Source organism: Rattus norvegicus, chromosome 17, assembly GCF_036323735.1.
Source record: "Rattus norvegicus strain BN/NHsdMcwi chromosome 17, GRCr8, whole genome shotgun sequence".
NCBI classification, from domain to species: domain Eukaryota; kingdom Metazoa; phylum Chordata; class Mammalia; order Rodentia; family Muridae; genus Rattus; species Rattus norvegicus.
The window spans coordinates 77,710,179-77,736,898 of NC_086035.1; the positions used below are offsets into that span (position 1 = coordinate 77,710,179).

Here is a 26,720-nt window from a genome sequence, read left to right on the forward strand (position 1 = left end):
TTAAGACCCTCATCCTAGCTGCCTGTAAGTCAGTCTTCTCCTAGCAGCCTTCAGATGAAGATGTAGAACTCTCAGCTCCTCCTGCACCATGCCTGCCTGGATGCCTCCATACTCCCACCTTGATGATCATGGACAGGACCTCTGAACCTGTAAGCCGGCCCCAATTAAATGTTGTCCTTATAAGAGTTGCCTTGGTCATGGTGCCTGATCACGACAGTGAAACCCTAACCAAGATGGTCCCTCTAGTAATAATGGTAGAGAATTTTAGTTGTTCAGGAATGTTTGGTACTAACAGCCTTTTAATTGTACCCATTCTTGTCTTGTTTTGTGTGCATACGTGTGTGTGGGGGGGTGTATTTGTGTAAGTGTGTATGTGCATGTGTGTATGCTTAGCTTACTATAGTTTTAAGAACAGTTTTCAGTTATAGAATAGTCCTGTAGAGAACACAAGGAGTTCCCATGGACTCTCACCCCTGGTTTCTTTTACTAATAATATCTTGCATGCAGGGGCCACTTGTGTGAGAGTTGATGAGGCACTGTTGATCACTCTTGGCGCCTTAATTCTGCGGCTTTGAGCTGATGCATAGGGATACAGATCCACCACTGCTGTGCCCCATAGACTGGTTTCATCACTCTCAAAGTCCCCTGCTCTTTCCCTGGTTCTCCCTCTCACCCTTCCCTTCTCCATCCTATGGTCTCCCTTTGTTATCTCTAGCGTTGGCACCATGTGGTACATAGACTTTCTAGATAGACTCTCTTCCCTGAGGGTCATGCACGTACCTTTCCCGTGTCTCTTTGCGGAAGGCTCAATCTTCCTTACCTTCAGTCCTTTCCCAGTGAATGTGACGACATTGTTTAGCTACTCACCCTCTGGGGGGCATCCTAATTGCACTGGAGTTTGGGCAGTTATAAACCAAGCTTCCGTACACATTGGTGTGTGTGTGTGTGTGTGTGTGTGTGTGTGTGTGTGTGTGTACGCGAGCGTGCACATGTGTTTGCTGAAGCTGGAGACTGCGGTCGAGCCTCCAAGGGACTTTGGGTCAGTCGCCTCTTTCCTCTGAAGTTCCTCTGTGTCTCCTCAGTTGTTTCTGAGCCTGCCAATTTCATCTCCCTAGAAAGCAACCTCTGGCCCCACCCTGGGCTTATTTCAGTAGGAGGCTTGAAAATCCAAAAGTCTTTGTACATCCCGACCCAGTTCTCTGACCTCGCCCAGCCTTACAAGGTACCCGCTCCCTTTAGTCTCTCCAGCCTGCCCTGGACTCTGAGGCAAACCAGCCTGGTTTCTATTTGCTTCCATCCACCGTCCTACCCTTGATCTTGAGTTTTAGACTTTTCTGGTCTTTTAAAATAGTTACATTGTATCTATCTCGTTTCCATTTTCAGTTCTGTTGAACCCCCACCGCCCCTCTGTGCGGAAGACAAAACCCAGGGCCTCGTGCCTGCTCTCTGCCTTTGAGCTCCATCGCCAACTCCTTCATCTCGCCTGATACTAGTTAATCTATTCTCTTTGTCTGCTCTGCCTCCGACTCGGTTTTTTCAGATGATATTTCCATGCTATCCTGTGAGATGGGCTGTGATCACTAATCACCTGCTCCCTGCTGACGGAACGTCAGGTGTATTTATTTACTGTTGCCTCTTAATCTAACATTCAGATCCTTATTCTCCTCTGTGTTCTTTCATGCTGGCTTCTTTTATGTATACAGAGGTTCCCATATGTGAGATCATGGGATCAAAGATGTGTGTGCTCTGCATATTAGAGGGACCATCAGGTTAATTTATCAAAAGCTTATTGTGTTTCACACACCAACCACGAACCAGGAAGCTGTGCTTTCTCCGACGGAGAAGGCAGCGCTCCCAGGAGGCCCGGCCTGCTGGTTTCTTTTAAGCAGTGTGTTTGCCCTAGCATGGCTTCTTTTCAAAAGTGCATGTTGAGAAATGGGGCTGGGATGTTTTTAAAGTCAGGTGGCAACTGGAGAGAAACCACAGGCTCTTCAGGGCTGCAATGGAACACTTCCCTCTGCTTTTCTATTGACAACAATGCCTTTGATTGGAGTTTGTAAGGACAGACCTCAGAAGCTCCTTCTCCCTGAGAGAGAAGTGATTGTTTCCCTGCAGAGGCTTCTCGACATCCATGTGCACCCCACAGGACCTACTGCAGAGAGGGGGTGGTGTACATGGCTCATCTGAGATTTTATTTTTCTTGCTTTCAGGGACAAAATGTTCTGTTCAGGGGGCCCTTTAACATTCAATGTCATTTCTCTTCTGGATCACAAAGGTCAGAGCTCAGACCGTCTTGAGAATCACAGTGACCCATCTCCACTCGATATTTTTACACAGTTCTGATTGTGTTTATATGTGTGTTCATGCATCAGCGTGTGCAAGGAGTGCATGTGTGCACAGGTACTTGTATTAGGAGGACAGAGGACGACAGTGTTGCTCTTTGGAAGGCCGTCCATCATGGTTTTGATCGGCAGTGGTTTGTTTGTGTGCTTGTGTTGTTTTGTTTTTTGAGGTAGTGTTTCTCACTGGCCTGGAACTTTCTGACCCAGCTAGACTGCCTAGACAGTCAGCCCCAGGGCTCTACCTCCCCCCGGCACTGAAATTACATGGTGCACCACCAAACCTGGGTTCTGGGGATCAAATTTGGGTCTTTATTCTTGCACGATTCTAGCTCTCATGATTCTGATTTTAAGAAAGAAATCATGTTTTTGTAGAAATGGAAGCACTTTTGTGTGTATGTGTGTGCATGTATGTGTGTGTAAATGTATATGTGTGTGTATTTGTGTATCTGTGTGTGTCTATGTGTGTATGTATGTGTGTTTGTGTATGTGCATATATATGTGTGTGTATATGTGTGTATGTGTATATATGTATGTGTATGTATGTGTGAGACACACACACAGAGAGAGAGAGAGAGAGAGAGAGAGAGAGAGAGAGAGAGAGAGAGAGAGATCCATGTCATATGACTTGATGATAGGGCCTGAAGGGTAACTTTTCCCAAGGAAGCTATGGCCAAACAGAATCATATACATAGAAAGAGAGATGGGATAGGCCAGAGTGTTGCCATTGGCTGCCTGGGTGAGAAAGGAAGAGCCAGGTGGGAGTCTGAAGTCCTAAGTTCAAGGCTTGACTAGGATCTTTCTAACTCTATGCCAAGGGCAGCTCAGGATCCCTCGGGATGGCCATCTGGAGAGCTGGACGTGTTCTTGTCTGTCCTGCTGCCAGATTATCTGGATAAAGCAGGAGAACATTTGCAGTAGTAAGCCCATTTCCTAAGTCAGGATCCCCTTCCACACTCTCCCTTCAGCTGGCTTTCTGAAGATGTCCCCAGCTCAACATGAATGTCATGGGTATCAGAACCAAGGCCATGTGTCTTCTGTCACCATAGTGTCACCAGCACCAGCCACTTATGTATGATGAATGAGAAAAGCCAAGTACAGAGAACTGGCTTTCTCTTACCTTCTGAGACTTAGACCGTATGGCAACATGTAATTTTCCTAATAACGGTAGCAAACTCAGTATTAATGAGTCCTCACTGTGTGCCAGGGACCCTGCTGGGCGTCTCGGGTTTCATGATATTTCCAGTGTATAACTCTTACATACTTTTCTAGTACCGTGTCAAAATGCCAGGGGAAAGGTTCGCTGTGAATGAGAATTACAGGGCTTCAGCCAATGGTCATTGACTCTATCTTCTTTGGACCAGTAGTAGGTGGCATAGCACAACAGAGAGTACATAGGGGAGTTAGATGTTCACTTCATGGTTGATATGAAGCAAAGTGGGAAAGAAACGGAGCAGGTAAGGTTCCAGCAGGTGCATGCCATGGTGTGGTGTGGTGTGGTGTGGTGTGGTGTGATGTGAGATGAGATGAGATGATATGATATGATATGATATGATATGATATGCTGTGGGACCATAAAAGGCACCCTGGTTACCATTGAAGAAAGACATGTGTCCTGTGACTTTTAGCTGGGATTGGTTGTGGCTCAGTGGTAGACCATGGTCATCATATTTCTGTCCTATGACTGGCTGTGCTCAGGATCAGCTGTAGCCTTCTGACTTCTCCCTGGGCGACCCAAATGCATGAGATTGTTGTCATCTTTTCCTTAATAGAGCGGATGAGTGACTCTGTCACTGATGTGCAATTCAGGTGTCGTTTGATCAGCTGCCTCTCCGGCATATTTCCAGAAGTTTCTTTCACATCTAGTCTTTTCCTCCCTTGGATTTACCATGCACAATTACTTGTCAATATGACAAAAACACACCCATTGATAATGTGTTCCAAGTTCCTCAAATACACAGGTTCATGTGATTCTGGAACAATCCCAGGAATGGATACATTCTTATTATTCTTCATTTGACAACTGAGAAGACTGAGGTCTGGAGAGAGTGTGTTGCTTTCCCTCCCATAACCCCATGTGGGGCTGGTAGGCTTGGGTTCCTCTCTGGCAGTCGGTCAGAAGACCATGCTCTTAAGCACTGTCTTCTGCTGCTTACTGGCCCCTCCCGTTCAGTTGCAAACTTTCTTGAGCTATGCATATGCTTGCTGAAGGACGTGCCCATTGTTTGCACTGGCCTCCAGAGCACTCCAGAACTGATATCTACTTACTTTATCCAGGTTCGTTTTTAGGAACTTTCACTTGGAGCCCCTTTTTTTTCCTCCACATAAGTGACAGTGTAAGAATTCCATCATTGTCCCTTTTGCATATAGGACTTATTCGAGATGGAAAGAGAGTGTTCTCACCACTCATTGGCAAACTGCTCCACTGAGGCATGACCCCCCTATCCCTGGAAGCTTCTGCTGGAGGAAATGAAGTGACAGTTGGGCTGTCCTGTCACCTACAGAGTATGCTGGGAAAAGCTCTCTCTGATTCTACTTCTTGCCCCACATTCTTCTTGAGTCTGTTTGGAGTGACCAGGTGTCGGCTTTGTGTTCTCACTAGGGACAAACAGTAATAGCTAGCACTCCCTGCTGCTTTCTTTCTGGGAAGGGAAAGGAGGGAAGGAAAAATAGAACAGTTTTATGTAGTTTACTTGAAAGAGGTAAAATTATAAGCATTATTAGGGAGATTGTAAACTTCCCTGGGCTCATGGGCCTTTCACCCAATCTGTTCTATAAAGAGCTGTAGATCTATGGGGCAAACATGAATAATTATCTGCAGTAAAAGGCAATGAGATGTTTCCATTAGATGCTGAGTTTTTGCTAGTCTAAAACAAAACAGAACAACCCTAAGCCAAATATTGCCCTTGTGTTTAATTTACTTTATTGTGATTTCTGACGTTTTAGTTTTATATAATAAACTCAGTGCTTCATGTCATCAAAACATCTTGTTCCAAGGTCCCGAGCTGACAATAAGAACATTTCCAGGTAACACAAGTAAAATAGATAGGGGAGCACAGCCGCTCTCAAGGTCGGCACTCTCCTGTGTGCCCTCCCATGTCTCCCATGTGGAGATCAGAGCATTAGATTCTCCCAGGAGTGAAGCGCGAGACCTCGGTGCTGCTGGTCACTGAAGAGAAGAGCTTAATGTGTGGTAAGGTCTTGCTGGCCGCTATTATAAGCTTACCTCTGCTTCTCTTTCAACCTCCACACCATCTTGTGGAAAGTGCCACAAAGTAGCCCTTGCTGATCCTGAGCATCTGTTCTGTAAAACCAGATCTCCAGATTTTCCCACAAGGCTTCACTCCTCTGCACTCAAGCCAGTGTTCCTTGGTAGGATCATCCAAAGCTTTGGTATCCAGACTCTGGGTACCAAAGAAAGAACATCCACCAAGGCATTTGGGTTTGTCCTGTGCATACAGTAATATTTCATGGTGTCTGTTAGCAACTTCCAGTGCCATGAATGAGCATTGAAAGGTTATAGCAATAATCACACACACACACACACACACACACACACACACACACACACACACAGACACACACAGAGGATAAAGCACCAGAGAAGGTGATGGCAACCTCTATCCTGTAACAGAGAGAAAATTCCTTGAAAGAAGAGAACAGTCCTTAGGATTCCCTTTCAAGGTAAGGACTCGATATCAAATGAACAAATATAAACAAAACCAAACCAAGCCTAAACAAACACAGTTAAAATCAGAGTCAAGATCTCACAATCCAGTCTTCCCTGACTAATTTGGATCACTGTGTCGACCAGGCTGGCTTCAACTTTGCTTCTACCAATCCTACCATTACCCAGGTACTGGGATTACACAGGTGGGCTACACCAAGCTAGAGAAGGGAAAATGAAAATTTCAAATTATCGAGTGTGGCCATGAAAAGTTAAGCCATTGTCCCACATTTCACTGCCGCTGCCGTTCCTCAGATAGAAGCACCTGGGACCACGGAAGTGAGGTGAATGAAATAGAGCCAATGATCGATCAGATGGTAGGAAGATATTTGTCACCATGTGAAATTTTATCCAGGGCCACCAAACACTGTAAGAGCTGGAATTTTCCATCTCTGTGGCAAACGCTTGCAAACTAGAGTCTCTCATCAGCATTTTATGGAATGAATGAGTGAATGACAAACTCTAAAACACCACTCAGTAGTTGTCCGTCAGTAGTTTAGCTCAGCAGGTCCTGGTCTTGCTCCTCTGTCTGATGGGCAATGTCACCGACATCACTGTGGCTTCTACTTCTGTTGCAGGTTCGCCATCGGTCTGTTAACTGTATAGTTAACTTTCACTCCTCTCATGTTCCCAGAGTCTTCTCCAGTTTGTCATGAGGTTATTTTAGGTGGGGAGAAGAAAATGGTTTTTTGTTTTATTATTGTTTTTGTCTTTTAATCAGAAACGGGAAATTCATGGAATGAGCCATACTTGATCTAGATATCAGACCAAACCCCATAACAGAACAACTTTAGATTGATGGTGAAGAGAAAGAATGCCCCTGTGACTGGAACAGAGGAGCTGAATTCGTGATCAGAACAGCTACAGGATCAGATAATGCCAAGCCTTGCAGACCACTGTGAGGAGCTTGAAGGACATTGTCGTGTGTGGGGGAGCCCTTATATTTGAACCACATGGAATCCTAGTGTAGCAAGTTCAGTCAGATTGTTATTTCTATTTTCGAGATGAAGAAAATGAGACCCTGAGAGTTGGGGAGGCTGAATCACAACCTTCTGACAGCCCACTGGGTGTTCTTTCTTTGTTCTACCTCCTACTTGATCTTGAAGGTTGATTGCTTCCCCATCTGTGGTGTTCCTTGGGAGACCCCGAGAAGGTGTCCTGCATTGAGTCACTCCTTCCTCCTCTGTTAGGTATGAAAAAGCTGAGAGCAATTTTCTTCCAGAATGTCATATTTACTGTTGACCACTCTGCTTAGGAAAACTGTAGAGACAGCAGAGAAGCTCCAGGGAGGCTCTGGGGCAGACCGAAAAAGCAATGAAAGGGTGCCTTAGAGGCCCTCCAGGAGAAGCATGGTGGAAGAGATAACTGTGACCCCCAGATAAATAAGCTCTGTGCCTAGTCTCTCTCATCTCCTTGGAAGACAGAGCTCGAGAAGGTCAGGTTCAGTTGTAGTGTTTCAGCTGGGTGTGAGTGGGTGAGTGGGTGAGTGGGTGAGTGGGTGAGTGGGCATAATGAGCTTGTTAACAGGCAACCACGTTCCTAAGAAAGCCACTCAGGATGACTCTAGAAACTTGGTCCCTAGGGCTGTGTGAAAATTAGTTATTCTTAAAAAATTAGACATTGGTTTTCTCAGGCGTCGTTCTAATCTTTTATAGTCACTCAACCCACCCCCGAAGGCCGTGACAGAATATTTGTTAGATATGGTACAGCCTGTCCTTAGGTAGAAGATCTCAGATGGTTGCCACCGGACCTCGTGATGGGGACAAAGGGTGGTGCACACAGTTTAGTTTACAGGCTAAAGCTGAGATATATCACTGAGAGATGTGCAGGCAGGACAGCCCGCCCCCTCCAGCAGGAACTGGAAGCAGAAACCATGAAGAGATGTTGCTTGTAGGTTTATGCTTAGATAGCTTTCTTATACTAACCATCCAGAGAATGGCAGCCATGCAGTTTCCCTGGTCTCTTTTCCCTGACTGGTCCTGTTTATAGTAATCAACAATCAATAAGACAATGGGTTCCAACATGTCCAATGGCCAATCCTTTAACCGATGTGGTCTTCTCAGGTGACTCAAGGCTGTGTCAGGTTGACAGGAGGGATGGCAACAACATTTAACTCATGAGAGTTTTCTATTTGCCTGTTAAGGATGCGTCCAGTGCATCTCGGTTGCATGCAATGTCCCTCCCCATGTTGTCTGTAAAGAGCCATGTGTCCTAGATCCTCCTTCCTCCCTTACACCTGCCTTTTCTCCAGGCAGAGAGACAGAGAGAGAGAGAGAGAGAGAGAGAGAGAGAGAGAGAGAGAGAGAGAGACAGAGACAGAGACAGAGAGACAGAGAGACAGAGAGACAGAGAGAGAGAGGGAGAGAGATGCATGGTGACTCATTTGGGAGAAGAAAGACAAAACAACACCTAACAACTCCATCTGCTATGCCAGGAGACACCTCCAAGCAGACAGATGTTCCATGGTCGTTTGGCAGATGTTTTCAGACATGTGACAGTCCCCACCCGACCACTCCATGGCTCCACCAATCGTCCTTTAGGTAGCAGTTAAACAGGGACAACAAAGCACAAGCTATGAGGTCGCTCAGTGTCACGGGGACCAAAGAGCTGGTGTCCCCTCTTAGACTGAGCATACATGCCTTTTCTTCCACTAGATTCTGTCTGACTGTGCACGGTCTGTGTGGCGTTCCAGGGTGCTCAGACAATCTCTCCTTCCCACAAGCTGAATATCACTACAGTTCTGCTGAGGCAAGTGGTTCACAGCCATATAGCTAGAGTTCCATGCGGTTTTCCTCCTGTTGGTGTGCTAGCATTCACAATACCCTGTTGCAAAGCGGTACTCACCTCTTGGTCAGTGACCGCCAAGGCAAATACCTCATTATCACATCAGCTCACATCTTCATTTTTAAGATTTTTATTTTTCCTTTTTATGGGAATGTGTGCATTCTTAGTTTGCTTTATGCATTTGATGCAATCCAGGATCCCTTGCCCAGGGAATGGGTCCACTCACAAGTAAAATAGGTCTTTCCACATCCATTAATCCAATCCAGATAATCCCCCAACAGGCAAGGGTAAAGGCCAATATTGCTTAGATAAAACATTACAGATATGTCTAGAGTCTTGCCCTTCTAGGGCCGGGCATTTAGATCTTTGCAAAACTATCTTATCTGGGTGTTTTAGGATCCTGGTTGTAACTAGGATCTGACCATACTGACAGCACAATCAGGAGGAGATTCATCTCTCTCCCGTCTTTGATCATCATTCGTGTGCTCATTCATTCATGTGGCAGATGTCCTGACTGCACTACTGTGCACTGTGACCTAGGATCCTGCTGGGAGCCAGGCACACTGGTCTCTACATTGATAGAATTTCCATCGGAGGGAAAAGAGCCAGTGGGTGTGGATAGTAAATGAAAAAACTTCAGTAGCAGATAAGCAGCCATGGAAGATGAGAGAGAGAGAGAGAGAGAGAGAGAGAGAGAGAGAGAGAGAGAGAGAGAGAGGGAGAGGGAGAGGGAGAGGGAGAGGGAGAGGGAGAGGGAGAGGGAGAGGGAGAGGGAGAGGGAGAGGGAGAGGGGGGAGGAGGATGGTATGAGTGGTGGGTAGGACAGAGGAAGAGGAAGGCAGGGTTGGTGGCCGTGAATGTACTAATTTCATGATGGGAATGGCTTGGGATTGTCTTGCAGAGGACAGTATCACTGAGAGCCTCCATGTCTTGGAACTTCAGTATAGCTAGAGCAGGTAGCCAATCCCTTTTCTCCTTTCTCAAGAAACTCAATGCCCTACTAAGCTATTGGTTTTGGTAAGTAGTTTACTAACCTGAGTCAATGTAAACTTTTTAGACTTCCTTAGGTAGCAGAGTACACTACAGGCATTGTCTTAGTTATTGTTCTCTTACTGCGAAGAGACCAAGACCAAGGCAACTTACAGAAGGAAGTACTTAATTAGGAGTTGGCTTACAGTTTCAGAGAGTAAGTCCGTGATCATCATGCCAGGGAGAGTAGCAGTGGGCAGGAAGGCATCGTGCTGGAGAAGATGCCAGAGCTCACATGATCTGTAAGTTGCAGGGGGAGAGAGAGAAAGAGAGAGAGAGAGAGAGAGAGAGAGAGAGAGAGAGAGAGAGAGACAGAGAGACAGAGACAGAGAGAGAGAGACAGAGAGAGACAGAGACAGAGAGACAGAAAGAGTCAGGGAGAGAGAGACAAGAAAAGACAGACAGACACAGAGAGAGACAGAGAGACAGAAAGAAACAGAGCGAGAGACAGAGACAGAGAGACAGAAAGAGTCAGGGAGAGAGAGACAGGGAAAGACACAGACACAGAGAGAGAGAGAGACAGAGAGACAGAAAGAAACAGAGCGAGAGACAGAGACAGAGAGACAGAAAGAGTCAGGGAGAGAGAGACAGGGAAAGACACAGACACACACAGAGAGAGAGAGAGAGAGAGAGAGAGAGAGAGAGAGAGAGAGAGAGAGAGAAACTGAGACTGGTCTTTGCATGGGCTTTTGAAACCTCAAAGCCCACACCCAGTGATACACATCTTCCAACAAGAACACAGTTCCCAATTCTTCCCAACTAAAATAGCCTACCAACTGGATGTATGGCTTTGTGGGCCATTCTCATTCAAACTACCATAGGCATAAAGTTTTGTTTCTCTACCTGTTGTTTGCTGAGTGTCCTCTGAGCCCATGGGACAGTGCAGTGGATCCTGAACTCAAGACATGCATTCTACAACACATGGAAGGACAGAATACCATTAAAAGAGAAGAGGACCTGGGCCCTTTCCCAGGACAGACCAAGGACTCTCTGCTATTCACAGCTTTCCTTCTGCACTCGCGAGAGTTAACAGACAATGAAAATGAAGCCTACTTATTTTACTTGGTAAAACTGATTTTATTTTTAGTGCTAAACCTAAGTCGAGAACGGAGTAATGAGCTGTAGAATTAAACGGGGCATTTTATCTCATAACGATTAATCCTTTTCTTTTTTTCCTGTCTAAAACATGTACTAACTGATAACACCCAGACTTTCTTTTTGTACATTTAAATGATACTGCATAGAATATTTTATTAGTGCCAGTTCAGTACTTAGAAAATGCACATTTCAGTAATGAACAGCAATTCACTAGATACCTAAGAGAACCTAGAAATCTAAACCTCATTTGCTATGCAAACTTCCCATGTGGACAGTTTAACCACCCTTGGGAATCTAACCTTTTGAGTATGGTAAAAACATATGTGATGTAATGTTTCCTGTTAGCTGTGCGTGAGCCTCTCTGTGACATTAAGACGTTGTTGAGTGACCCTCAACCCGTTATCCATCCACAGAAATGTTTTTGCCTTTCATTGCCCTTGGGGTGTTTCACAGTTTCTTGTGCTAATGGTTATGTCTCCCTTTACTAGCTATCACTTTTATTTTATAAATAGCAGCTGGTTAAATTCCCATCAGAACTCTATGAGGACACACACACACACACACACACACACACACACACACACACACACACAATGATATAGATCTGTATATCAGTAAGAACATAGGCCAAAAAGTGTGGCATTAAGTACCAGCTTTCAGGTGACACAGCCAACAGATGATTGGATGGGAATCGAACCCACGTCTCTCTGAGTCAATGGCCTTTTCTGCTGTGCTACACTGCTGATTTTCCAGTTAGAAACATAGAGAGCCTGTCCCTACCATGTAACTGTTTTCACCCCAGATGAGGCTAGTGTGAACGCTTTCCTCAGAATGCTGGCCACATTCCCTTTGTACATCTATTCTGGTTTTGCTGTGTAAATCTGAGGAGCTAGTAAGTACCAATAAACTAGGCACTGTAAAAGCCATTTGCCTCAGCACGTGCATCCAATCAGCCCGTGTCTACAGAAGCGGAAACAGACCGAAGCACACCACGAGAAGTTTCTGGGTGCAGTTCTCTCTGTGGAGTCCCAACAAATGCAGCTCAACCACACAATGTGAGGCAGGCCGATACATGCGTGTTGTTAGTAAAGAATCCTTCGTCACGTGTCCTGTCACGTGCTTGCTTTAGTGTCTCTCCTGTGTCTGCTTCAGTGAAACGTTCCTTCCCGAGTCGGCCTTAGCTTTTCACACCCGTGTCCACTGTAACAGAACAGTCCTTCATGAGTTTGCCCCAGCAAAACACCGTCCGGCCGACTTTCCAAAGAACCCTTAAGGTTCCTCCTCAGACACACCTCCTCGTCCTTCCAAACGGTTCATCAGCTGGAGATTAAGCGTGCGAATGAGCACACGGGGGCCATTCTCATTCAAACCACTACAGTGACGTAGTTTCCTGTTGTTGTAATAAAAATACCCTATCAAAAGCTACTAAGTGGGAAAAGGATTTATTTAGCCCACAGTCCCATGCTACAATCTTTATTAGTTGCTTTTGTATTGTGGTGATAAAATACCATAACCAAGACAATTTGTAGACGAAAGGGTTTGTTTGGCTTATGATTCCGATAGGAGGAGTCCCTCGTGTTGGGGAATCATGGCCGCAAGAAGCACACGTGGAGGCCAGAGCAGAAGCTGAGCGATCATGTATTGAACTTCCAGCAGGAAACCGAGAGTGAACACAGAATGGAGCCTGGCCTTTGAACCCTCAAACCTACCCCCAGTGATATGCTTCATTCAGTAGGGCATGCTACTTTCTCCAGTCTTACGCAGTCCAGGATCCCCTGCCTAGGGAATGGTACCACCCACGGTGGGAGGGTCTTCCTACCTTAATTAATGTAATCAAGATCATTCCCTGCATACTTGCTCAGAGACCCATCTCCCCAATGATTCTAGAGTATGTCAGGTTGACAATCACCATCACGATAAGGAAGCTGATCGGTCCTGTTTACCGTTGGCTCACAGAAGAAAGCACCCAGGCCTCTTATGCAAACACATGGACACATTTTTCCTTCTCAGTCTCGCTTTTGGCTAGGCGTATGTGGAAATGCCAGCACCAGAAAGGCCCAAAGAGGAGTCCTGATGCTACAGAATCTGCTATGTGAAGGTGGATAAAAGCACACATGCGTCGGTAATTCTTTGGAAGATACACCCTGTTGGCACAGTAAAGAATTAGCAGCTAAGCGTCCTGACTCCTTTAGCCTTTGAGCTACTATATTAAGCATCTCATTCAGAAGGAAGCACCAAGCATATGGGGGCAGAGGGAAAGGAGTGTCTTCTTTCTCTAGTTTGCCGTGCAAATGAGAGGGAGGATCCTACAAAGGCACAGGCCAGCTTTTAATCTAGAGTAGGAGAAGGCCACCCCATCCTGTGATGTCATCTAATCACCTGACCTGTGCCCCCAGCCATCAGAGACATCCAAATGGTGGGGGCAATGGGAGGGTTCCAGAGACCTTCATGCAGGAGGGGCCTCTGGACAATGGAAGGGTGTCCTGCTGAGGGAGAAGGAACCCTTCTTTCCATCCCTATCCCTTTCCGCCCATTTTTGGAACATACCACTCATTGACTAGAAATACAATGAAAAGGACCAGGAAAGGCCAAGCTTCCGGAAGACACTTCCTTTTTCTTTCTCATGTGTAGAAGCAAAGATTTTCTCTTTCTTGCCCCCCAACCTCCAGTATTTGAATGCTCCATCATTGCCTTCTTCTCAAAGTCAATACACCTGGTCTAGTTGTTCTTCATAATCTGACCCTTGATTTTGGTATTACCCATCAATATTCATATTTTTATCCTTATTGACCTGGACTCCTCCTCCATTCCTCGTCTCTTTACAACGCAACCACTCCAAATCCTGAAAGCTTCCCAAAGCGCCGAGTTCTCTGTCATCTCAGGCCTTTTACCATGACTATCCCTGTGTGTGTGTGCGTGCGTGTGTGTGTGTGTGTGTGTGTGTGTGTGTGCATGTATGTGTGTGCACATGTGTGTATGTATGCACGCATGTGTGTGTGCACATGTGTGTGTGTGTGTGTGCGCGCGCACACGCATGTGCATCCATTCCTCCCTTTGTTTCCTATCCCCACGCTCCCTTTTCTAGGATAAATTGTATTTATCCTTCCTTTTCAGAAAGTCTTCCCTGGGCCAACTAATATATCACCCAAGAGGCAGTTGGCAGGCTGACCTCTCCATAGACACTCCTGGTTTCCTTTCTCTCATAAGCTAGGGCTCAGTGCATGATTACTGAAGGAGCAGGCAGTCCTGCCCACATCGGCTGTGTATCTTCCCTACCTACCCCCAGCTCATATCATCTGATCTATAAATGAGGAAAAGTAGTGGGAGGCAGGGAGGCAGGGAGGCAGGGCTTTCTGCCAGCCACCTTCCCTCTGATAGAGTAGAAAGGCGTCCACCCACCTTACTCTCCCTCCTCTTCCTTGCCACAATCTAGAATGTTCCGACTTTGCTGCTGCCTTTCTTCCCACCCCGGGATATTATCTTCCTATGGCGAAGGTGTTTAGGGGACTAATACTTCACTAACTCCTAGAAATAGATAGCGTTGGCTTCTGTTTGTTAAAGATCTAAATGATTTCTTCAGGGGGTCTCCAGTAAAGAGGACCTTTACCGAATAAAAGACAAAGCCTGTTTTCCTTTTCCTTATTTCCCTTTGTAAATAAGGAAAAAGAGCTTCACCAGTTCCTGTGTGTGTGTGTGTGCGTGTGTGTGTATATATGTGAAGTATGTGTATGCTGTGTAGTAGGTATTGGTATATATGTGTATGCATGTATATGTGCATATATTGGTGTCTGTAATGTGCTCACATATATGTGAATTGTGTGTAAGCATGTGCATGTATATGTATGTGCATGTATGTATGTGTGGTATGTATGTGTGTGGTGTGTGCTTATGTGTATGTATGTGGGGGGTGTCTGTGTGTGTATATTTGGTTCCCAGAGGCAAAAAAATCTTCAAGTACACTCTGCCCTGCTCTGGGGATGTACCAGGAACATTTTCATTTGCAATCCCTCTAGGACACAGTCATGTGAAAACTTGTTTTAAGGGAGAGCTGATGTTTATTTAGCTTATAATTAACATTTTGTTGGGCTTTCTGTGTGTGGGGTGTCCATCTGTTTATTATTTGTTTAGTTAACTTCGATTTGCATATCGCTGTGTTAATTACCATGTAATTTAAGCCCTTAGGTATTTCTCATGATAATGTTCTTGGAAAGGGATTTCTATTTAACCCTGAGAGGACAAGGGAACGGATACTTCTTATGTGGGTTTCTATCTCTGGCTCCTGCGGTTGGGTTGAAGACATCCGCATATCTAACTTCCTCAGGAAGGATTTCTCAGGGCTCTACTTACACAACCCGTGCCTTTTGAAAGCACTAGAACTTCAAGTTCTGGGACTTCAGCGCGAGCGAATAGACCTGTGGATGATGCCTGAGAAGCGCCCTGTGGAGGGCAGGTGTCCTCATTTCTGTTCTGCGCATCAGCTCCTTCCCTTGCTGATAAAGGCCTCTCTCTGTTCCTAGCACTGCTCCTAGGAAACTCTCTGTTGCCTTATCAGTGGACAAGCAGCGGGGGTTGCCTCTGTCCCTTCTGATCAGACAGAGCTTTGTCTGAATTACAAAGTTTGCCAACAGAAGGGGTGGCCCCTAAGATAAGCACCATGGTATCCAGCAAGGTCCTGCGCACTCTGTCCCTTGCCCCCGTGCTCTGAGGTATTGTGATATCCACGTACAGGTCGGCCCTCTGTGTGCTAGCACAATGCTCACAATGTATTTGCTCCTCCATGTATTTCTCCCAATAGAACTGAGTCTCGTTAGGAGATATTTTAAGCCTATTGGGTGAATAACAGCTATGCAATTTCAGAAGCAAGCTGTACTTTATTTTCTCGGGGAAAACCTTGAGGGAAACAGCTCTAAGCAAATCTAAATTTTTCCATCATGAGCTGTAACCAGGTTTACATTGGCACCTCCCTGTGCTTGGCGAAAAGGAGGTTTTATGCATTCTACACATTCTCGAAGACTATTCCTGACCAAAGCAGTCTCTAGTTGCTGGCCATGTGCCACACAGTAATCAAGTTGTTCTAAGTGTCATCCCTCGGTCTTCCTCCCTGTAATGCAAGCATTTTCTCATTGCTCTGCAATGAGGGAAAGGCCGGAGGTCTGTACTCAGCTGCTCACGGAAGGTGAGACATTCTTCCACATTGGTTATGAAGAATGCTGTGTCAGTAACACAGCTAATCTCCAGGTCATGGAAGACATTTTTGTGAGTGATAGTGGCAGTAACATCGACTTGCCATGTAGCCCAGACTGGCTTTGATAAACAACTTAAATTTGTTTAATAAATAGATTGTCCAGAAGTCAGAACATTTCAATCTGTGATGCTAAGGAAGGCAGATTGATTCTGGACATGAGCTAAAACATATTGGAAAGATGAGGGCGGGGCCTTAAGAATAGGAAACAGGACACTCGGGTTTGGGATAAAAGGTGCTATCAAGATGTGCCGCTATAGTGGATTTGCTGCAAAATGGTGACACATGTGGGCTCTGAGAACCTATGCTGACTTGTATTTTAAGTATCTATTTACCAGCCTGAGTATTAGACTGTTTTGTTTTTTTAATCAAAGCCAGAGCAATGTTCCATTTAATTCTAGCATTTACAGGACCCAACACATGAGACACCTTTAATAAGTGGTTCTTGAATGAGTTCATGTTTATCCTTGTAGATGCCATTTGAAAAGTAGAAACTAAATTATACCACAATGAATTGACACAACTCTCTGGCTAAGTAGGCAGAGCCAACAGCTTCAGAATGGTGAACTAACATAAAGTTGAAAGGAAATCTGTGGTGATTTGCATATGCTTGGCCCAGGGAGTGGCAATATTAGGAAGTGTGGCCTTGTTGGAGGAAGTGTGTCAGTGTGAGTGTGGGCTTTGAAAGCTTCCTCCTAGCTGCCTGAGGAGCAAGATGTAGAATTCTCAGCTCCTCCAGCACCATGCTTGCCTGAACCCTGACATGGTCCCACTTTGAGGAAACTGAACGGAACCTCTGAACCTGTAAGCCAGCCCCAGTTAAATGTCATCCTTTAAGAGTTGCCTTGGTCATGGTGTCTCTTCATAGCAACAAAACCCTAACTAAGACAAAATCCTACCTAAGGTGTTCTGCAGAATATAGTCTGACTATAGTTCTGACTCAGAATATAGTCTTTTCAATATGGAAAGAAAATAGCCTGCACAGAGATACAAAAGGCCTGCTTTTTCAATTTACATGTGGACAGAAACTAGATCCAAAATCAACTAAGCAGGACTCACAGGGGCTCATGGAGACTGAACTGAATCAGGGATCCTGCACAGGTCTGACCCAGGCCCTGTTACATATACATTATGGTTGTGTAGCTTGGTGTTCTAGTGGGACTTCTAACAGTGGGAGAGGGGCTGTCTCTGACTCTTTTTTGCCTGCTTTTGAGACTCTTTCCTCCAACTAGGGTGCCTCGTCCAGTATTAAGGGGAGAAACTGGGAGGCGAGGGAGGGAGGGGAAACTGCACACAGATATAATATACAAGAGAAAAAAAAGTGTGTATGCATTCAAACATGAGAACTTGAGTTTGAATCCCCAGCCCTCTTCTGGTCTCCCCATGTGCCTGGAAGGACACACATACCCTAGATATTCATAAATGTGAGTGCAGGAGGGTGTGTAAGGGTGGGTGTACGTACACACACACACACAGACATACACACACACACACACAATTTATGGAATTCATACCACTACCATATGTGGTGCATGTGTGTGTGTGTGTGTGTGTGTGTGTGTGTGTGAGAGAGAGAGAGAGAGAGAGAGAGAGAGAGAGAGAGAGAGAGAGAGAATAACTGTTAGGCATTAGGGATGGCTGTTTTATTTTCTGTCTAAACTGTTCTTTTCCTTACAGTCTGTGGCCGTTTGTGTTCTCTGGGTTGTAGGAGCCCATCCAGGCTTCCTAACCTGTTTTCCCTCTCTCTAGGCCTACCCAAATAAACAGGAGAGAGTGGAATTAGCCTTTGGAATGTTTCAACTTTTTTTTTCCTAACAAAAATAAGTATGTATTGTCTCATTAGTTTGAACGAGAGAGATGGGGGCCGGAGAGTAAATCCTAAGGAGTCTGCCAATGGTTTACCTTTGACATCAAAATCCACCTCCTCTCCTTTCTGTGAAAAATCAGATCATTTAGTGTCTTAATGTATCATTAAAATGACTACTTCCTTATTTCCTTACCTGGTCTGGAAACTTCCATGCCTTTTCTCCTCACAAGTTGGTTTATCTTAGCTGTTGGCCCCTCCTGCCTGCCTGCAGGCTTAGCCTGTTCCCCATCCCCTCTAAACTTCCGAGGTTTTTGTCAGCCTGAGCTGTGGAACTGACAGACTGTAGTAGCCTCGAACGGAGTTGGCATTCCCGAGTTTCTGAAGGGGCTCCCGGCCTTTCCTACTGAATTATACATTTTCCTCATCAGCAGCGTGAGCTCTGACTCCTGTCTTCTGTAGCTTCACAGAGAAAATGTCTTTTGACATTATTTTTTCATAAGTCATTGCAGTTAATATTAATTTCACATTAATATTGCTGCACCAGTACATGGGAAGTGTACCTCCTTCATCCCCGAAGGAAGTGGTAATTGGTGTCAGTAACTCATGTAGACATTTCTTACATTAGGGATAGATTTTTTTTTATTTATTGTTAGTGTGTGTATGTGTGTGTGTGTGTGTGTGTGTATGTATGTGTGCATGTGTGTGTATGTGTGTATGGGTGTGTATGTGTGTATGGGTGTGTGTGTTTGCATGTATGTGTGTGTGTGCGTGCGTGTGTGTGTGTGTGCATATGTGTGTGTTGGTGTGGGCGCCTGCATGCCATGGCATGTGTATGGAGTTCAAAGCACTGCTTTTGCATCATTCATTTTCCCTTTCTCCTACTGCACTCTACGTGGATTCTGGGGACTCTATCTCAGGTCATTAGGTGTGCAGGCTTGTAACTGTTGGGTTATCTGCCTGGCCCAGGGATGCTTTTCTAATACTCAGAAATCTAAGGAGAAAGAGAAGGTCAGCTAACCTTACAGGCAGTTTGAATCCATGACTTCCCCACACCCCACACCCCAGATGTCATCAAACCTTTACCATTCACCTCGGATCTTGTACAGTTGCTCCAAAGTTACACTCAGCCATGCTTTCCTTGTTCTTTTTACATTGGGGGTGTGTGTGAGCATTTCATGAAGTATATAAGGTACAGTTGCCATTTCCCCACACTCTTTCTTTAACAGGGCCAGCCATTCATTTGCCAGTACTTTTCGTTAAGATTCTTAGCAACAACATTCATCAGTGAGTTGTCACTTCTAATTTTGTTTCCAAACTCAGATATGAAACAACCCTTTTCATTTATGCGTGGAGAACAACAGTGAAGAATGTAAACATTGTATTCTCTGTATGTGTCAGGATGTATGTGGCTGTTGGCAAGAAGATTCAAGGGGACTTGGGCCGTAAGTGGGCCTTGCTGGTTGTTGTGTCATTGCTGGGATATGCGCGGTGAGGCTTACACTGGGTTGACTGAGTAAGACGACATTGCAGTCCGAACCCTGGCTTCTGCCATATGCTCTCTGCTTACCACAGCTTCTTTCTATTGCTGTCTCTTCTGTGTGGTCACAAGACAACCGCCAGCGACTTCTTATTCAAGGCCTGAACCTGATACCCAAATGTCAGCCAGGAATGGGACTAGCTCATCCCCATAGCACATTTATGTGTCAGTGGTGTGATCCTCCATGGAAAAATGCAAAGAAAGGAGATTGAATGATTGGTGGAAGGTAGCCTGGTGACCACCATCTTAAAATGCTAAGGAGTAAACGCCAGTAAGGGAACGTTAATCTCTCCAGTCTCATCCTGAAGCTGTTTGCCTTAAACTCTTCATAGACGATGAGAAGAATTTCTGTGACTTCTGTACACATGTGACACATGACCCACCTTTTACGTAAAAACGAGCATTGTTAAGTTGAAGCTTCTATTACCGTCTTCCACTAACAGATGGGAAGAATTACTTTGGTGTTTTAGAAAAAGTTATCTCATGTACGCGAGTATTTTGCCTGCACTCAAGTCTGTATACCACGTGGATGCCTGGTGAAGAAGCTATCAGATCCCCGTGGAACTGAAGTTACCGACAACTGGGAGATACTTTGAAGGGTGCCGGGAACTAAACCCTGGATCTTCTTCAAGTGTTCTTACCTCTGAGCCATCCTCCAGCCTCAGAGCTACTTTAAAAAATTCCGTCCATCTTCTTATGTATAAACTGAGTAAAATCTCAAGTCTTGGGATGGGAGGGGATTATCAAAAATTAAGCAGACTTATAGTTGATTCTGAAGGTTTTCTTCCCTCTAATTTTTCCCCTGAAAATTAGAATTGTAATTTCCTGAAACACCGATGAACACTCTGAATAGGACTTTGTTTCATGGTCTATACTTTCTCTCTGCTTGACTTGTGACTCCAATTTGATCACAGTTAAAAGTTAAGTAGGAATCTGAAAAACTCTTTTATGTAACTTGGAGTGTCATACTATTTCGGAAGTAACAAAGTTCTTTTGTCTGGGAAAAAAAAAAGTACCTCTCTTAAAGAAACACGGAGCAAGTATCCATAGTCTCCTCGGAGCACTGGAGAAAATGGTGTAGTTAGACAGTGAGCAAACCGTGCATCGAGCTGTGTCACATGACTGATCATGAGGCCATGGCAGGTCAGCAGCCCCTGAATGTCAGCTTCCTGCTTTTTAATAAATAAAGCAAGCCGGTTCCTCCCCTAGTTCTCAGCTTCTCAAGCTAAACATCGGAATTAAATATGATTAGCTCTGTGTCTCAGAAGTCCTAACATTAAGGACGTTGATACAATAAAATCTCGGACTGAGCAAGAAAAGGTGCACCTGGCTGCATGGACAGATGCTGTACTGTTACTTCAGAACTGCATTTAGCTGCCCTGTCAAATGCTGTGCTTTTAGAAACCGGCAGTAGTGTTCTGAGTACTTAGGAGGTGTGGCCAGAGGTAAAAAGGTAGCTAGGTGTGGTGGCACATGCCTTTAATCTCAACACTTGAGAGGCAAAGGCAGGCTGCTCTCTGTGAGTTTGAGGCCAGTGTAGAATCGCATAGTGAGTTCTAGGCCAGCCAGGACTACATAGTGAGACCTGTTTCTAAATACATACATACATACATACATACATACATACATACATACATACACACACACACATACATACACACACACACACACGCATACACACACAAGCAAACAAATAAATAAACCTATATGTACGTCCTTACATGTAACTCTGTGTGTAGAGAGCATATGGTTGACTTTTTTGAATTCTTTATGTATTTACATTTCAATTGTTATCCCCTTTTCCCCCTCTCCCATCCCTCCCAGCTTCTATGGGGATGCTCCCTCTCTCGTACACTCCTGCTTCAACATCCTGGCATTCTCCTATACTGGGGAAATTCGTCTTTGCAGGACCATCCTCCTATTGATGGCAGACAAGGCCATCCTGTGCTACACATGCAGCTGGAGCCATGGGTCCCTCCATGTGTACTCTTTGGTTGGTGGTTTAGTCCGAGGGAGCTCTGGGGAGCTCTGGTTAGTTAATATTGTTGTTCTTTCTATGGGGTTGCAAACCCCTTCAGCTCCTTCAATCCTTTCTCTAACTCCTCCATTGGGGTCCCTGTACGCAGTCCAGTGGTTAGGTATAAACATCTAATCTGTATCAGTAAAGCTCTGGCAGAGCCCCTCAGGATATCCTATCAGGCTCCTGTCAGCAAGCACTTCTTGTCATCAGCAATAGTGCCTGGGTTTGATGTCTGTATATGGGATGGATCCCCAGGGAGTTGACTTTTACTCGGAAAAGAATTCTTTTGTGTTCCAAAATATTCTCTTCTTTGACCTGAACCAGAGGACACTGCTTTAAATTGCTCTCGTCATGACTCAGTACTGCTGTGTTTTTTCCATGGAGTAAGACATCTGTGGTTTGGGGACATGGGTCAAGAAGACCTTCCTCTTCAGTACTTGTCTCATCCTCGGCTATAGAAATTATTCTTCTGAAACTTCCAATGACATTCTAAGAGTCTGTAAGGGACTCTTTCTAGGCCCTTCCTCCAGAGAGTTGGCAGAACCATGGACTTCTGAAACCTGAGGCATGTCTGTGTGCAGCATGTAGATAGAGTTTAGAAGAACAGGCCAAGTTTCTGGACACCCAGGAAACAGATGAGACATTAGCTGAGCTGCATGTGGTGGTCAATATTCACAGGCAAGGAGTCAGGCAGCTGAGGGTTGTGATTTCCAGGCCAGTCTGCGATATGTAGTCAGACCCACGAATCCCACTTGAATTGGCCGAGCCCACTACAGAAACCACAGACTTGTGATGATTCTACATGTGTATTTTATGATAGTTTATTGTTTTGATTTTATCTCTTAGGAAGTTGGTTGTTGAGAGTCGGGCTAGAGTCGTATCTCAGAGGGAGAACACATGCCCAGCAGGTACAAGGCTCAGGGCTCAATACCCAGCATTGAAGGAAGAAAAAGCAAAACCAAAAAACAGCAGGGAGGAGGAGGCGTATGGCAAATAAAGGATTTATATTCTGAGTCCTTCTGTCACCATGACTAGCTTAGTGCTCATGGTCTTCTCATTTGAATGGAGACTGTCATAATTAGATATTGGTCCCCAGATGTGCCTAGCCATTTGAATCCCTAGAGACTTAAACTACATGATGGCCACGCTCCACCTCCCCTAGGTGTGGTGTTTTGGAAGGCCGGCCAAGAGCTGCAAGTGTACAGAGCTTTGCAGTGGCCTCTTACATCTTCCCGATCCCTTTTGACTTTGATGCCCTCTCTGCCAGAGGACTGCCTTGTTACTCTGCCTCAGCTCCAAAGAGCCTTTTTCTTTGTATCTGTAAATGAAGAATTAGCTCTGACCAGGAGACAGTTTGTATATCGGTTGTCTCTAAAAGCCTGTGCTTTGCCAAGCTCTTATTACACACCTCAACAGTCATTGCTTGGTTCTTACTGCCAAGTTGCTGCTAGACTCCAAGTGAGTGATTGTTAAGCAGAAAGAACTGCTGTAGTCATGTTTCTGGTGAGAAGAGAGGACTCGGTAAAGACTGAACATGGACAACGTCCTGTTCAGGGAGCCCTTGGTGACTTCCGGTTGAATGAGAGCATCCTCACTAACAGAAATTCTCTCAAGCGGGTGGCACGTTCCTGTTCAAACTGTGGGATGCTGGAGCTGGGAGAGAGCTTGGCTGTGAGGATCTTTCTGTGCTAGCATGAGGACCTGAGGTTAAGGTGCAGAACCCATGTGAAAAAGTCATGCATGGCGGCACAGGCTTGTAACCCCAGCCCTGGGATTGCTTGAGACAGGTAGATCCCTGGGGTTCACTGGCCAGTTATAGATGGTGGAGAACATCTATGGGAAGATACCCAAAGTTGACCTCTGGCTGCCATATACATGTGGACATGGTCCTCCCCTCTGTGTACCTGCTTGCACCTATACCAACACATGCAAGCATACATGTGAAATGTATGGGCACACACACATACATGCATGCATGCAAACATGCATTCACACGTGTTTGATGCTGGAGAAGGTAAGGAATTCTTGATCGACATTGTGTGTTTCCCCAAGATAGTTACAAGCATTCGGCCAGTGACAGCGTGCTTTTGGAAATGTATGAATACTCTGAAGAAAGGAAGCCCAGACAATGGCAGGCAGTCATTCTTTCTCACCATCCGCTCTTCCTTCAGAGGGAGGGAAATGCTGGTGAAGAGCTGCGAACTGAAGGTTTGCAGAGCTCCTAGTCTCGCCAAGGTCGCCTGTTAAGAGTGTGAGTCAGCCTTGTTCTCTGAGGAAATCTAGATATTTACACTACAGTCAATTTGACTTCTCCACTTGCTCACGATGAAAGCGAAACGTGTAAATGAACTGTCTGCTGGGAAATTAAACGTAGACTGAGGTAAAATTCCATGCTCTGAGTCGCACCATGAGTGGGAGAGAGCAGGTCAGGACTCTGAGCTCGGCTTACGGGAATCTATTTCACTCGGTCCAATTAAATCTTCCTGTGACAGAAACACCTATGCCTTCCTCTTTGTGGGCATTTTGATTCCTACCTATTTCTTCTCTTTAACTTAAAACCTGAAAGTGAGCTTGACAATAAACCTGTCACGGTGTTCTATCTACCCTTGGAGTAGGCTGCTATCTTTAAGCTGCTTCCTTCTGCTTCAGCCGTAACACGTCCACATCCACGCCCCATCACCTACTCCCTTCCACTTTGTTTCCAAGCTTTCCCCCTTCTCTCTGAGCTTGGCTCACTGGCTAAGGCGGAGAACACAGGGTACTATACTGAACCAGGCTCTGTTTCCATGTGCCTGCACTGTCTTATGATATTTACACACACCCTGCGTTTATGAGTTGGCCCTGGAGCCACCTGGCTTTGCGTTTCTCCTCTCGCCCTCTCTACTGCCCCACCCCATGTCTGGCACTCCTCAACACTCTCTTGATGTGTTAGGAAGCCTGGGTCTATGGGTTTTATAGAAGCAATCCATGTATTTTTGCACGCAATGATGTTGTTCCAGGGTAGCAAAGTTTGAGACACAGTGACAGTCACAGGTCTGCTTTCCCTGCCCACCTGCTCCCTCCACTGCTCCAGTCTGAAGTACAAACAGGACACTCATTCCCTGCGTCCTCATCCCTCTTCCCCTGGGATGTGTCACATCCAGGGACAAGTGCTGTCTTGGGAAACACTGCTCCTCTGGGCGTGGTCATTCATATTTTGTATCCAGGTGTCAAATCTATGAGCAAGGCCATCTTTCATCCCAAGAATAGAAAGAAAGAAAAGAAAGAGAGACAGACAGACAGGAAGGAAAGAAGGAAGGAGGAAGGAAGGAAAGAAGGAAAGGAAGGAAAGAAGGGAAAGGAAAGGAAGGAAGGGAAAGGAAAGGAAGTAGTAAACAAAAAAAAAGTCTACTAAATGGTGTCTTTACCTCCACATCCTTAGAGCAGATCCCCAAACTGCCAGTCTTGAGTTCCCAGGTTTCCTTCTCCCTTAATTGTCTCAAATGAACCATGTCACCACTGTGAGTCAGCCCATAGCTTCCAGATTCTCCCTGATGACCCTGATCATCAAAGGTGACCTGGTTTTCCTAAGGCTCTTTTCTGTATTATTTCTGCTTCTTACCCCTCAAGTGTTCTTCGAGTCCTCTGTCTGCCATGTTCTCTGCTGGAGTAAGTGCTGCTAGCCGTTCACGTGACCCAGCCTTCTGTGTGTGAGCTTAAGTGGTAGAAAATTTCCATACAGGCATAAGTGTATGTTTTTGTGTGTTGGCATCTCCTTGCCTCTTCCCTGTCCTCATAGTTGCATTGCTGGCTTCTTGAAATTGTTAAAAATTACTGTTGGGTTTTAAGTAAACCCTAAATATGAAGGGGAATTTAAGAGACGCTGTCTCTGTCTCTCTCTGTCTCTCTCTCCCTCTCTCTCTCCCTCTCTCTCTCCCTCTCTCTGTCTCTCTCTCCCTCTCTCTGTCTCTCTCTCTCTCTGTCTCTCTCTCTCTCTTTGTAGGTCAGAGGTTAACGTCACATGTCTTGCTCTACTGTTCTCTAAATTATTTTTTGAGGCAGGATCTCTCATTGAACCTGGAGCCTCCCCGCCTCCCCAAGGATTAGTTGCTTCATTTAAAAAAAGAAAATAGACGTCTTCCACAGTATGATGGTTGAGTAAGAGTGACCCCCATCGACACATATATTTGAACGCTGAGTCATCAAGGAGCGGTCCTACTGAAGAAGAATTAGGAGGTATGGCCTTGTAGGAAGTGCATCATTAGAGGTGGGCTTTGGGGTTTTATAAGCCCAAGCCAGGTCCAGTGTCATTCTCTGAACTTGAACACTGGTTCAGCTAGCCTGACTGACCAGTGACCCCCCCACAGATTTCTACTTCCCCAATTATACACATTATCAAGCCCAGATTTGACCTGAGTCCTGGGATCTAAACTCAGGACCTTGTGTTCTTTTTCACTGAGCCATCTCCCCACCCTCGAACATAACTTTTTGAGAATTACGGTAGAACTCGATTTTGTATTGAAATGTATCAGTGACAACTGTCTTGGGGCATATTTTTTTATTGACTTTCTACTTCCTTCCTTCTTTTTATTTTGTTTGTCTTCTTTTTAGTTTTTAGTAGTAGATTGTTTTATTGGTGGTGGTTCTGGGAATCAAACACAGAGTCTTGCCTGTGCTAGGCAAACACTCTATCATGGAGCCCTGGTAGGAAAACATTTTTTTTTAAGCTGTTAAGCAGAATCTAGTAACCAGACAGGGAAGTACACTGTGTATCAGTGTGAATTTTTGACTTGAGATTTTACGTTGTCTCTGATAAATTCTGCCAGCGAGGACAGCAGACTTCTTGGTGGTCTCACGGTGTTCACATTTGCTATCCGCTGTGGGTGGGCCTCTGTGGGTTTCTGCACCAAGTTTTCTAAAATATTTGGGAAACCCGAGGACCAGAAAAACAAGATAGGAAAACACCAGTGAACGTGATCATAATGAAGTCTGGTGCTCAGGGAGGAAAAGATCATTCTGCCTGGCTGCCGTGATAAGACAGTGTCACTGTACCCAGTGGCCTGTGTGTGACCTCAGCCTGGCCCAAAACCACCTTGGTTTTTGGCTTGCAGACTGTGATCAGTTGGGTGTGCCAGCTGCTCCCCTGAACGGGAGAGAA

General features: G+C 45.3%; 1 protein-coding gene across 4 annotated transcripts in view; it reads left to right on the forward strand.

Moving 5' to 3' along the window:
• Camk1d (calcium/calmodulin-dependent protein kinase ID) overlaps window positions 1–26,720 on the forward strand; it is a 400,828-nt gene that overhangs the window by 218,988 nt on the left and 155,120 nt on the right.